Source organism: Zingiber officinale, chromosome 1B, assembly GCF_018446385.1.
Source record: "Zingiber officinale cultivar Zhangliang chromosome 1B, Zo_v1.1, whole genome shotgun sequence".
Taxonomy (NCBI): domain Eukaryota; kingdom Viridiplantae; phylum Streptophyta; class Magnoliopsida; order Zingiberales; family Zingiberaceae; genus Zingiber; species Zingiber officinale.
Window position 1 is genome coordinate 22,143,678 of NC_055986.1, and position 6,000 is coordinate 22,149,677.

Genomic DNA, 6,000 nt, shown 5'->3' on the forward strand with positions numbered 1-6,000 from the left:
ACTTTGATTGAACCCCAACAATTCTCCCCTCAAACAAAGGACCACCATTACTCTATCGTCCGTGCCTCCTCACGAGCATCTGGTTACCCTGACCTGCTCTGGGCCTCCCCACAAGCAACCGCATCCGGTCACCCTGACTTACTCTAGGTCTCCCTATAAGCATCCGGCCACCCTGACATGCTTCGGGCCTCCCCACGAGTATGTGGTCACTCATGACCTGCTTCGGGCCTCACCATGAGCATCCGATCGCCCTGACCTACTTGCCCCCTACAAGTATCCGGTTACTCTGACCTGCTCTAAGCTCCACATAAGCATACGGTCACATTGACCTACTCCGGGCCTCCCCACGAGCATCCGGTCACTCATGACTAGTTCTGGGCCTACTGCCAACTTCGTTCAAGGCCACCCCACATGACATTTGATCTGGACCATTGCTCTGATATCATTTGTTGTGCCCAAAGGATTTCCACATATCTCCATAATGATATGATATTGTCCACTTTGGGCCTAGGCCCTCATGACTTTGCTCTTGGGCTCTACCCAAAAGGCCTCATGTCAATGAAGATATCCTACATTCTTTTAACCCTAATGTTTTAGCACTGGGTGATGAGTATGAGTGTAGCTCAATAGTTGCATGATTTGGCTTAGGCAAACACGTCATTAAAGCAACAAATTTTGAAGGTATCTTCTACCCATACTTCTAAGTGAATACAAGAATTGTCTGCTTAACTCCAAGAGACTTAGAAATTAGCACAAATTGAACTTGATAAAGAAACTCAGCGACAAAAAACCATAGATAGTTTGGAATCTCAACTCAAATTAGAGGCTCGTCTCCGATTAGATTTGAAAACCAAGTTAGATGAACAGATTGTAGAGAGTCAACAATTATTCACTCAGTTACAGACACTAAAAGCTACTCATGCTTCTGAGTTATCCATCAAAATTTCTAAGCTAGTAGCTAAAGACACCAAACAAGATTCCTTACATTCTAGCTTAGCAAAGACCCAGACTATGCTATCTACCAAAGAGATTGAGTTGACAAACACTAAGGTAGAATTGGAGGCCTACAAGGTAGGAGAAGATGAACGATTTAAAAAAAGGAAGGAGTTGCTCCTTAAGTCTCCTGAATTTAATAATCTTATCACCATATCCATCACTAAAACCTTCAAGCATGGAGCTGAAGGGGCCATAGAATAGTTAAAAGAATGAGGCTACTTAACATCCCAACCCCTTGCTAATTTCCTTGATCGCAGGAGATTATTAAAAAATTACTCCTCCAATCTTTTTTCCAAACTAATGTAATTTGTTATGTTTCTATGTTCTAAATATGCTTTTTAAAGAACATTTTAACAATCTGAGTATTAATATTTCTATATCTGCTGATAATTTATGTTTTTATAGACGAGCTAGCATATAAGCAAGAGAGTAAGACTTAATCAATTTTTTATTAGATTCTATTTATCCTAACACTGATTCAACCCTGAGCAATTAGCCGAGTTTACCTCTACTCGAATTTTCCTTCGTTCAAAACTAAATACATTCGACATCCGTCCGATCTCTAATCGACTAGCCAAGTTCGCTTTCGCCCGACCTTGTTCTCGCTCGAGCTTAAACTTATTCAATTCTCATGACAAGATGGACTACAACTTATGTTGCCTGCCCAAATAGAAACTTCACAGTTCCCTTTCTTCTAATTTTAACTTGACCTCGAATTGTACGCTCATTCTCGGTACCCACTTCGATGCTTCGGGATGATGGCCTACTACCTCGATTCTGATGTAGGCCTCTCATTGGTGACATGTGTGAGCCTAATATCATAAGTGCACCCATTTTTTTGTGCCCACTGTCTCATCTAATCCTTAAACGAACCTCAATTAATCCCACCTTTCCAATTGCTATGATCCAACGATCCCCCTCAATTAGCCTTTTTTAAAGAATCCTTATAAACATTTAGCCAAAATCCTAAGACTTTGTCATTTCTCTTCCAACTTTCTTTTCTTCTCCTCTTTAACCTTAGTGATCCTTTTTCTCAAAGATATCAGAGCATAACGAGTGGTATGCTCAGTGTTCTTCTAGTTTCACTCTCCATGATGCTTACGATCTCCATCTAAACTATGGTATTCCTTCCTATATAGTCATTCCTACCCCAGAAGACCGTTATCACCATCCTCCACTAGAAGGCATTGTGGTCTTTAAGGAACAAGTCCTATCAGGTCTCTAGTTTCCTCTACATCCTTTCTTTGTTGATGTCAGTTGATATTTCAACCTTCCCCTACACCAACTTATTCTCCAATCCCTCAACATCCTAAGTGGTGTTGTTATTAGTTTTCGCTTACTCAATGCCCCCTTATCCCCTTGTCTATTCCACTATTTTTTCTGTCCTCGTTAAATAGAGAATGGTTTGTTCAAATTCCAGGCACGTCCTAAGGCAATTTTATTCAATAGAGTTCCACCATAGGGGGAATGAAGAGATAAATATTTTTTTCATACGCCTTTCCTTTCCTCTACCTTATCCTGTAACTTGGCAATAAAGTCTTCCTCCTATCCCCAACTTGGAAAACATCCCTGCAGATCCAACCTTCCGTACCTTTATGAAGAAACTAAAAGGTGCCAAGTCCAACTCACCCGTATTGACCATAGAAAGTTTATTATTTACTGTTGGACTTACTCAGATCGACTTAGAACTGAGTGCTTCCTTTGGTGAGTTTATTCTTCTTATAAATAATTGTTTGTCATTTCTTGATCGTTTATTATATAAGTTTTTAACCCTTATTTTTATAGCTATGACTATTCTTCTAGCTTTTTTACATAGAAATACTTAATTAATAAGAGTAGTTCTGACTAAGCTAGGAGAAGATTTACTAAATGAACGTTAACTTAATCAAGCTTCTTCATCCATTAGCCTACTTCCTTCAGCTGAGCCAACATGAGAGCCATCTTCCAGCTCCTCAGAATAGGAAACTCCTTTCATCGTCAGGCATAAAAAGCCCCGAACAGAGGCTTCAGGTTCAAATTTACCTGTGATACCCATCGTCAAGCAAGTTCCCATTACTTTGGCCGAGATTTCTTATGATCGAGGTAAAGAGCTTAGGTCTCTGAAACATAGTCGTTCTCATTTTGCACTTGCTATGATGAGGCCAAGCCTCCTTATTCCTATGTCTTGTGTGATTCCCCCAATTATTCCTCCTACAGAGACCACATTAGATACCACAATTAGTTTGCCAACTCTTTTACAAACCTTAGTCCCTCTTCCAACTAATCCTCATGCGAGGCGGACACCTTGTAGTAGATCCACTGGTCGGGTGTCTAAAATACCAGTATCTGAGCAAAGTCTTGAGTTAGCTGGGCCAACGTCATCCGCCCAACCATCTCTTGCACCATCACAATCGCCCGAGCTTTCCCTTACTCCTCCTCCAGGGCCTATAACCTCAACTAGCTCTTCATATTTCTTTAAGCAATCCCATGGGTTACCATCCCAACAAGGACTAGATTCTACCTCCCTTCCACCTTATGGGATACTTAAGCTGAAAGATTCATTGGATGAATCATGGTTACAAGTACAGAGATAAATGCAAACGAATACAATTTCTGAACGTGTTGATGAACACAATCGTAATGCCACTATAGTAAGTTTTTGATTAAATTTTATTAGCTTATTGCTGTGAAGTATAATTCTATTATTACTTTATCCAATTCTATGCTTCCATCTTATATTTGGCCAACTAGCTATGGACCTGTAAAGGGCTAACAAAGTGTTAAAAGATAGAGTGGAAGAGTTGCAGGTTGCCTTTATCATTCCCAGTGATAAAATGATCCCACTACAAGAAAAAATAGAGGCACAAGCTGAGCTGATCACTGGCATGGAAAAAACTCTACAAGACTATCATCGATTACTATAATCCCAAAAGACGGACAGGAAGAATTTAGAGCTTCAATTACAAAATAATGAGTCCAAGCTTCAAGTGGAGAGGGCCCTAAAAGAGGAAGCCCTCTCAAATTTAGCTCTCAAGACTACTTTACTAGAAGAACTAAAATCTTTACATGCATCCAGATCTCCTGAGCTAACCCAAGAGTTAGTTTTTGTCATTGACTAATCAGGAGAAGCTGAGAGCCAAAGATACACAAATAGCCTCATTACTATTTGAGCTAAACCAGATCAAAACTGAATGGGCCACTCTCCAAGACAAGCGAGATGCTGCTTGATTTGAGCTACAATCCTATAAAGCGGGGAAGACGAGCTAGGTGAAGCTAAATGAAGAACTTATCTAAACTCTCTTGCATTTGGCGAAACATTTGCCATCCGTATTGCGAAGACTCTTAGTCATGCAGCTGGAGGAGTCATTCAGCAATTACAGGAGGACGATTATCTATCTGTTGAATCCCCTTTGAATTTCATAGATTGTCGCCGGCTTAATAGAGAGCTCCCAAAAGATATCATAAGTAAATTTGTTTAAACATGTATATATGTGCTACATTCTTGTGTTATCTTATACCTTGTGTTATCTTAAAGAAATAGCATGTCCAAAAAACATTCAAATCAATGTTAATTGGTACCTATTGCTTTACGTGATTTAGTACTGCTCCAGAGTCACCAGCACCTTTATGGAGACAACGAACTCCCTGATATGTTCATGGTGCGTGCCCCAAGAAATTCTTCTTAATTGATGTTGAGCGAAATGACTCATTCGAACATACATATGAGTAAGCTTCTTGATGAAATCCTGGACGAACTAATAAGCTAGGCAAGAATATAACGGTGAGCAAAATAATGTAACGACCACCCTTCTTACTATACTACTCTCTAAGGGTGACCGTTACTTAACTACTAACTCTACTTAACCGGTATGATCGAAACCACGAGGAGTCTCTACCGAAAAATTTTGACAGCATCTCCCCTGTACCGGTGACCATAAATTGAGATACATATATAGTATACATCAGCCACAGGTGACTGGAACATATATCAAACACCCACGCAATTAAATAAGTGTCAAACACCAAAATATCTACTTATTAAGCAGACTCATCACAACATGCAATCTAAAACATGAATGAACTCAAATGACATGGAGAATAAAATACAATCTCAAATGGCATGAACTATAAAGTACAACTCAATTGTTTCTTATCCACTAAACACGAAAACTCAATAACTTCCCAAGTCTCTCCCATAGTCCTGGCATCACACACCATCTGTGCCACCTTGTCGCCTTCCTTTACTATATCTTTTCCTTTCCTTTATCTGCAGTAAGAGGAAATGCAAACTATAAGCAAAATTTCTTAGTAAGCGCTATCTAACTCACAAAAACTCGGATATGCATGTATACAAGAAAAAACTAGAAACTGTATGCTTTTAAAAGAAAACATATATAGCTGCTCATGTTAAAAGTACTGAAACTAGGAAATAAATCTACTCATGCATATTCATTAGCAAGCACTAAAATCTGCATACTCATGATATACAAGGATAAAACTGCATGCTGGAAGATAAGTCTAATCATGCTCAATAAACTAATCAGGAAATAAATAAAACTAACAATCATGCTTCGAATTAAAAGAAGCTAAACTTGCTGACTCTAAACATAAGTGAAGCTTGTTTCATTTATTTCAAAACTTATACTTTAATACTTCAAAATAGTAATCAACTTCTCTTGTGCCCAGGCGTAGTACCAAAGCGCGCTCCCTAATAGAGACTATGGTAGCTAGTCACCAGTCCTACGAGGGTAAAGACCTTGGTCTTACCAGGGCCAAGATCTTGGAATTGGTCACCTGGATTTGTTTAACAACAACCTTGGAAATCAGGTACTAGCCTCTTAAAAAGTAAAATACTTGTTATCTTTTTAATATCCTTACAATAAAATGCCTTAGCATTTCTTTGAGCATTTGGCGTGCTACTGATCCCAATTCTTAAACTTAGGGATCCTATTAAGACCTTGGTCTCTCTTTCTTATAACTACTTATAAATCTCTAAGGATTTAATAGAACTCTTATTTTTTTTAC